The sequence below is a fragment of the Mesoplodon bidens genome, assembly GCF_964165515.1.
Source record: "Mesoplodon bidens genome assembly, chromosome: 5".
Lineage (NCBI taxonomy): Eukaryota > Metazoa > Chordata > Mammalia > Artiodactyla > Ziphiidae > Mesoplodon > Mesoplodon bidens.
Genome location: NC_138161.1, coordinates 138612135 through 138620521, shown reverse-complemented (window position 1 = coordinate 138620521; position 8387 = coordinate 138612135). Strand labels below are relative to the sequence as shown.

At 41.0% G+C, this 8387-nt stretch overlaps 1 pseudogene across 1 annotated transcript; it reads right to left on the bottom strand.

The window, feature by feature from the left end:
* Positions 1-400: 400 nt before the first annotated feature.
* Positions 401-1702, bottom strand: LOC308618257 (PDZ and LIM domain protein 1-like; annotated as a pseudogene). Its single transcript has one exon. The product of its transcript is annotated as a PDZ and LIM domain protein 1-like (transcript).
* Between the last annotated feature and the right edge of the window lie 6685 nt (positions 1703-8387).

The following is an 8387-nucleotide window of genomic DNA, read 5'->3' as shown; positions in this document are numbered from 1 at the left end:
TGAGCACTTCACTCTGGGTCCTGTCTTGGGGGGAGTAGCAAAGGGCTGCTGTGTGTCCACTCCAGCATCGCCAGGGTGGGCAGCTTTTGAGGCCCCTGCCTGCCACTGATGGGGCACAGGCCTCGAGGCCAGAAAGGAAAGCACTGTGCCCTCCATGACCCAGCACGGTCTCCTCTGGGGCTGCTGCTTGGCCGCTGCTTTCAAATATGTTAAAGGTGTCTTTCAACAGCTCCAAAGTTGGCATGGTGTGCACAAGGACAAAGCAATTTCCCTAAGAAATGTCCCGTGTGGGCCACAGAGCTGCTTACAGTTGGCACCGTGAGAGGTCCTGTTCTGTTTTTTGATTAGATCTTTTTCTGTTGTTTTGAAGTCTATTAATTTATTGAGTAAAAACATCATTGTCAGACATATTAAATTCAGTTTGGTTCAAATTTGGCTGATGTCTATTTGCAGCAGAGATGAATGGAGGAGAAGAGAAGACACCGTGATGCTGGTAAGGGGACACTGAACAAAACCATCTTCCATTAATTATAAAAGCGGGCATCACACAGCCAGCATGAGTCAGTTAGCTAACGAGCAGGGATAAAACCAAAGTAGGCGAGAACTTTCAAGAAAAGAGAGGCCAGAGCTTTCAGAGGACAAGATGCAGCAGGGGCTTCGCTGGAGGACAGTGTTGGGTGCAGAGCTGCCGGTTCACTGAGGGAACACAGTGCTCACATCATAGCCCTCGGGTGGAGTGACCCGCTCCCGGGCATGCTTTTCACAGTAGAGCTGATCCTCCACAAAGAAACGGCCCTTGTGTTTCAGGTTGCTGCCACAGTCGGTGCACACATAACACTCAGGGTGGCGGTGACGGTCCCGCCGCTTCACAAACATGCCAACAATGCTGGTGCCACACATGGGCAGCTTCTGGGCATTTCCAATCTATGCAGCCACTTTGGTGACTGGAGCCTTAACTCTTCTGAATCCTGAGGGCTTGTTGGGATCCCCTTTCTCCTCAGACTCCAGGATTTCCTGCAAAACCAGGAATGAAGTGGACTGTTTTGGAGGCTCATTTAACTCTTCTTTCTCCTGTGGCATCTTGTAAACTTCAGATTCTTTATCCATGACGAGTCCGCTTGGAAGCTGAGAATGGTCTAATGCTCTGCCATTCGTCTCCCGCCCACTGGCTGCCGTCTTTGACTCCAAGGCACTGCTGAAGTTGGAGATGTTTTTAGAGAAGTAGAGGCCAGCTGGGTTGTTGTACTGGTTTGTGATGACCCTGGGGCAGAAGTGGAGGCAGGTGAGGTGGTAAGGGGCACACGGCGCTCTAGCTGTGGGGAAGACTGGATACAGCCCAGGGTCAGTGGCTTCCTATGTGTAGGACCTCTTGCGGTTCGGAGGCTAAATTCATCTTGTATGGATGATGTTTCCCTTTCTCTGTCACCAGAAGAGACCAGATTTTCTGTTCAGATCTGGTTACTGTGAGAGTCAAATTGTCTGTGCAGCCCTTGATTTTGTCCTGAGCTTCCAAGTGCATCATGTGGCTGGTATTTTCCCCATTGATGGCTGTGATTACATCTCCAACACATAAATTAGCTATAGCAGCCTTGCTTCCGGGAGTGACCCGGGAGATGGTGAGAGGCTGCTCGAAGTCCTTGCCCCCCACAAGGCAGAAGCCCTACGGTCCCGGGCCCTGGAGGACTAGTTGCTGGGTGGTCATGGCATGGTGATGGCAGGCAGCGACTCCAGGGGACAGACGGGGCAGGACGCGGAGTGGCGCGTTGGGCTCCCCGGCAGCTGTGCTGATTAGATCTTTCATTTTTTAATTTTATTATGCTTAATTTGTATACTTTCACTCTTTTTCATTTACTAATATAAGTACACCAGCCATGACTTCCTCTGAGCTCTACTTTAATGGGATCCCACAGGTTCCGATATACGGAATGTTTTTTGATATTCTTGTTTTCTAGATATTCTACAATTTCTATATAGGTCTCCTTTTTGATCCGAGTTGTTTAAAAGAGAGTTTTCAAAAACGTCCAAGTGGTAGGATTTTGTGATCCATAACTTTGTGATTAATTTCTAGTTTTTCTTCTGCGTTACCAGGTTCTGTATTATGTCTGCTTTTTTGGTGAGGTTTTATTTGTGGCCTAATATATGGGCAATTTTTAGAAATATGTATACATCAATTCAATGTCATTATGCAATTTTGGTTTTTCTATGTCTTTACTTAATTTGGTCCATTGATCTGTCATGAGCTGAAAGAGGTGAATTAAAATCATCTGGCTCTACTGCGTATCTGTCTGACCTTTCTTGTATTTCCTGTAGCTTTTGCTTTGAATTTTGGTGCTGTTATTTGGTGTGTTCAATCTTCAATTGTGGATTATATTCTTTATTGTTATAAAGTGTTCTTTGTCTCACTTAATATCGTTTGCCCTGAATTCAACCTTACTTGCCTCATATTAAGGTTACTGTACCTGCTTAGTTTGATGTAGCCCTTACTTGATATGTATTTACCTTTCCTATTTTTTCAACATTGTTGAATTACTTTGCTTTGGGGATACCTCTTAAATATGCCATACGGTGGGAGTTTTGTCTTGTTCCCCAACCTTACAATCTTTTCTTTTTAGTAGTTCACTATGGCCATTCCTTAACATAGCTAGTATTTGTGTGTGTGTGTGTGGTACGTGGGCCTCTCACTGTTGTGGCCTCTCCCGTTGCGGAGCACAGGCTCTGGATGTGCAGGCTCAGTGGCCATGGCTCAAGGGCCCAGCTGCTCCATGGCATGTGGGATCCTCCTGGACCGGGGCATGAACCCGTGTCCCCTGCATCAGCAGGCAGACTCCCAAACACTGACCCACCAGGGAAGCCCCATAGCTAGTATTTTGGTCATAATTTTACTATCGTATTTTATATCTCTGTGTTTTTGTTTCTATTGCTTCTTTTTTTTAATTTTTTTATACAGCAGGTTCTTATTAGTCATCAATTTTATACACATCAGTGTATACATGTCAATCCCAATTCATCACACACACACACCCACCCCCCTGCCGCTTTCCCCCCTTGGTGTCCATACGTTTGTTCTCTACATCTGTGTCTCTATTTCTGCCCTGCAAACCGGTGCACCTGTACCATTTTTCTAGGTTCCACATACATGCATTAATATACGATATTTGTTTTTCTCTCTCTGACTCACTTCACTCTGTATGACAGTCTCTAGATCCATCCACATCTCAACAAATGACCCAATTTCGTTCCTTTTTATGGCTGAGTAATATTCCATTGTATATATGTACCACAACTTCTTTATCCATTCGTCTGTCAATGGGCATTTAGGTTGCTTCCATGACCTGGCTATTGTAAATAGTGCTGCAATGAACATTGGTGTGCATGTGTCTTTGTGTGTGTGTGTGTGTGGTACGCAGGCCTCTCACTGTTCTGGCCTCTCCTGTTGCGGAGCACAGGCTCCGGACACGCAGGCTCAGCAGCCATGGCTCACGGGCCCAGCCGCTCCACAGCATCTTTCCGGTCTGGGGCACGAACCCATGTCCCCTGCATCGGCAGGCAGACTCTCAACCACTGCACCACTAGGAAAGGCCGGCATGTGTCTTTTTGAATTATGGTTTTCTCTGGGTATATGCCCAGTAGTGGGATTGCTGGGTCATATGGTAATTCTATTTTTAGTTTTTTAAGGAACCTCCATACTGTTCCCCATAGTGGCTGCACCAATTTACATTCCCACCAACAGTGTAAGAGGGTTCCCTTTTCTCCACACCCTCTCCAGCATTTGTTGTCTGTAGATTTTCTGAAGATGCCCATTCTAACTGGTGTGAGGTGATACCTCATTGTAGTTTTCATTTGCATTTCTCTAATAATTAGTGAAGTTAAACAGTTTTGCATGTGCTTCTTGGCCATCTTTATGTCTTCTTTGGATAAATGTCTATTTAGGTCTTCTGCCCATTTTTGGATTGGGTTGTTTGTTTCTTTAATATTGAGCTGCATGAGCTGTTTATATATTTTGGAGATTAATCCTTTGTCCGTTGACTCGTTTGCAAATATTTTCTCCCATTCTTAAGGTTGTCTTTTCATCTTGTTTATGGTCTCCTTTGCTGTGCAAAAGCTTTTAAGTTTCATTAAGTCCCATTTGTTTATTTTTGTTTTTATTTCCATTACTCTAAGAGGTGGATCAAAAAAGATCTTGCTGTGATTTATGTCAAAGAGTGTTCTTCCTATGTTTTCCTCTAAGAGTTTTACAGTGTCCATTCTTAAATTTAGGTCTTCAATCTATTTTGAGTTTATTTTTGTGTATGTTGTTAGGGAGTGTTCCAATTTCATTCCTTTACATGTAGCTGTCAAGTTTTCCCAGCACCACTTACTGAAGAGACTGTCTTTTCTCCATTGTACATCCTTGGCTCCTTTGTCATAGATTAATTGACCATAGGTGTGTGGGTTTATCTCTGGGCTTTCTATCTTGTTCCATTGATCTATGTTTCTGTTTTTGTGCCAGTACCATATTGTCTTGATTACTGTAGCTTTGTAGTATAGTCTGAAGTCAGGGAGTCTGATTCCTCCTGCTCCATTTTTTTCTCTCAAGACTGCTTTGGCTATTCAGGGTCTTTTGTGTCTCCATACAAATGTTAAGATTTTTTGTTCTAGTTCTGTAAAAAATGTCATTGGTAATTTGATAGGGATTGCACTGAATCTGTAGATTGCTTTGGGTAGTATAGTCATTTTCACAATATTGATTCTTCCAATCCAAGAACATGGTATATCTCTCCATCTGTTGGTATCATCTTTAATTTCTTTCATCGGTGCCTTATAGTTTTCTGCATACAGGTCTTTTGTCTCCTTAGGTAGATTTATTCCTAGGTATTTTATTCTTTTTGTTGCAATGGTAAATGGGAGTGTTTCCTTAATTTCTCTTTCAGATTTTTCATCATTAGTGTATAGGAATGCAAGAGATTTCTGTGTATTAATTTTGTATCCTGCTACTTTATCAGATTCATTGATTAGCTCTAGTAGTTTTCTGGTGGCATTTTTAGGATTCTCTATGTATAGTATCATGTCATCTGCAAACAATGACAGTTTTACTTCTTCTTTTCCAATTTGTATTCCTTTTATTTATTTTCCTTCTCTGATTGCCATGGCTAGGACTTCCAAAACTATGTTGAATAATAGTGGTGAGAGTGGACATTCTTGTCTTGTTCCTGATCTTAGAGGAAATGCTTTCAGTTTTTCACCATTGAGAATGATGTTTTGCTGTGGGTTTGTTGTATAGGGCCTTTATTGTGTTGAGGTAGGCTCCCTGTCTGCCCACCTTCTGGAGAGTTTTTGTCATAAATGGGTGTTGAATTTTGTCAAAAGCTTTTTCTGCATCTATTGAGATGATCATATGGTTTTTCTTCTTCAAGTTGTTAATATGGTGCATCACATTGATTGATTTGCGTATAATGAAGAATCCTTGCATCCCTGGGATAAATCCCACTTGATCATGGTGTATGATCCTTTTAAAGTGTTGTTGGATTCTGTTTGCTAGTATTTTGTTGAGGATTTTTGCATCTATATTCATCAGTGATATTGGTCTGTAATTTTCTTTTTTTGTAGTATCTTTGTCTGGTTTTGGTATCAGGGTGATGGTGGCCTCATAGAATGAGTTTGGGAGTGTTCCTTCCTCTGCAATTTTTTGGAAGTGTTTGAGAAGGATGGGTGTTAGATCTTCTCTAAGTGTTTGATAGAATTCACCTGTGAAGGCATCTGGTCCTGGAATTTTGTTTGTTGGAAGATTTTTAATCACAGTTTTAATTTCATTACTTGTGATTGGTCTGTTCATATTTTCTCTTTCTTCCTGGTTCAGTCTTGGAAGGTTATACCTTTCTAAGAATTTGTCCATTTCTTCCAGGTTGTCCATTTTATTGGCATAGAGTTGCTTGTAGTACTCTCTTAGGATGCTTTGTATTTCTGTGGTGTCTGTTATAACTTCTCCTGTTTCATTTCTAATTTTATTGATTTGAGTCCTCTCTCTCTCTTTCTTGATGGGTCTGGCTAATGGTTTATCAATTTTCTTTATCTTCTCAAAGAACCAGCTTTTACTTTTATTGATCTTTGCTATTGTTTTCTTTGTTTCTATTTCATGTATTTCTGCTCTGATCTTTATGATTTCCTTCCTTCTGCTAACTTTGGGTTTTGTTTGTTCTTCTTCCTCTAGTTCCTTTAGGTGTAAGGTTAGATTGTTTATTTGAGATTTTTCTTGTTTCTTGAGGTAGGTTTGTATAGCTATAAAGTTCCCTCTTAAAACTGCTTTTGCTGCATCCCATAGGTTTTGGATCATCGTGTTTTCATTGCCATTTGTCTCTAGGTATTTCTTGATTTCCTCTTTGATTTCTTCAGTGACCTCTTGGTTATTTAGTAATGTATTGTTTAGCCTCCATGTGTTTGTGTTTTTACGTTTTTTTTCCCTGTAATTCATTTTTAATCTCATAGCATTTTGGTCAGAAAAGATGCTTGATATGATTTCAGTTTTCTCACATTTACTGAGGCTTGATTTGTGACCCAAGATGTGATCTATCCTGGAGAATGTTCCGTGCGCACTTTAGAAGAAAGTGTAAACTGTTGTTTTTGGATGGAATGTCCTATAAATATCAATTAAATCTATCTGGTCTATTGTGTCATTGAAAGCTTCTGTTTCCTTATTTATTTTCATTTTGGATTATCTGTTCTTTGGTGTAAGTGAGGTGTTAAAGTCCCCCACTAGTATTGTGTTACTGTCGATTTCCTCTTTTATAGCTGTTAGCAGTTGCCTTATGTATTGAGGTGCTCCTATGTTGGGTGCATATATATTTATAATTGTTATATCTTCTTCTTGGGTTGATCCCTTGATCATTATGTAGTGTCCTTCCTTGTCTCTTGTAACATTTTTGTTTTAAAGTCTATTTTATCTGATATGAGTATTGCTACTCCAGCTTTCTTTTGATTTCCATTTGCATGGAATATCTTTTTCCACCCCCTCACTTTCAGTCTGTATGTGTCCCTACGTCTGAAGTGGGTCTCTTGTAGACAGCATGTATATGGGTCTTGTTTTTGTATCCATTCAGCAAGCTGTGCCTTTTGGTTGGAGCATTTAGTCCATTCACGTTTAAGGTAATTATTGATATGTATGTTCCTATGACCATTTTCTTAATTGTTTTGGGTTTGCTTTTGTAGGTACTTTTCTTCTCCTGTGTTTTCCACTTAGAGAAGTTCTTTTAGCATTTGTTGTAGAGCTGGTTTGGTGGTGCTGAATTTTCTTAGCTTTTGCTTGTCTGTAAAGCTTCTGATTTCTCCATTGAATCCGAATGAGATCCTTGCAGGGTAGAGTAATCTTGGTTGTAGGTTCTTCCCTTTCATCACTTTAAGTATATCATGCCACTCCCTTCTGGCTTGTAGAGTTTCTGCTGAGAAATCAGCTGTTAACCCTACTGGAGTTCCCTTGTATGTTATTTGCCTTTTTTCCCTTGCTGCTTTCAATAAATTTTCTTTGTCTTTAATTTTTGCCAATTTGATTACTATGTGACTCGGCGTGTTTCTCCTTGGGTTTATCCTGTATGGGACTCTCTGTGCTTCCTGGACTTGAGTGGCTATTTCCTTTCCCATCTTAGGGAAGTTTTTGACTATAATCTCTTCAAATATTTTCTCAGGTCCTTTCTCTCTCTCTTCTCCTTCTGGGACCCCTATAATATGAATGTTGTTCTGTTTAATGTTGTCCCAGAGGTCTCTTAGGCTGTCTTCATTTCTTTTCATTCTTTTTTCTTTATTCTGTTCCGCAGCCATGAATTCCACCATTCTGTCTTCCAGGTCACTTATCCATTCTTCTGCCTCAGTTATTCTGCCATTGATTCCTTCTAGTGTAGTTTTCATTTCAGTTATTGTATTGTTCATCTCTGTTTGTTTGTTCTTTAATTCTTCTAGGTCTTTGTTAAACATTTCTTGCATCTTCTCCATCTTTGCCTCCATTCTTTTTCCGAGGTCCTGGATCATCTTCACTATCATTATTCTGAATTCTTTTTCTGGAGGTTGCCTATCTCCACTTCATTTAGTTGTTTTTCTCTGGTTTTATCTTGTTCCTTCATCTGGTACATAGCTCTCTGCCTTTTCATCTTGTCTATCTTTCTGTGAATGTGGTTTTTGTTCCACAGGCTGCAGGATTGTAGTTCTTCTTGCTTCTGCTGTCTGCCCTCTGGTGGATGAGGCTATCTAAGAGGCTTGTGTAAGTTTCCTGATGGGAGGGACTGGTGGTGGGTAGAGCTGACTGTTGCTCTGGTGGGCAGAGCTCAGTAAAACTTTAATCTGCTTGACTGCTGATGGGTGGGGCTGGGTTCCCTCCCTGTTGGTTGGTTGGCCTGAGGCAAACCAACACTGGAGCTTACCTG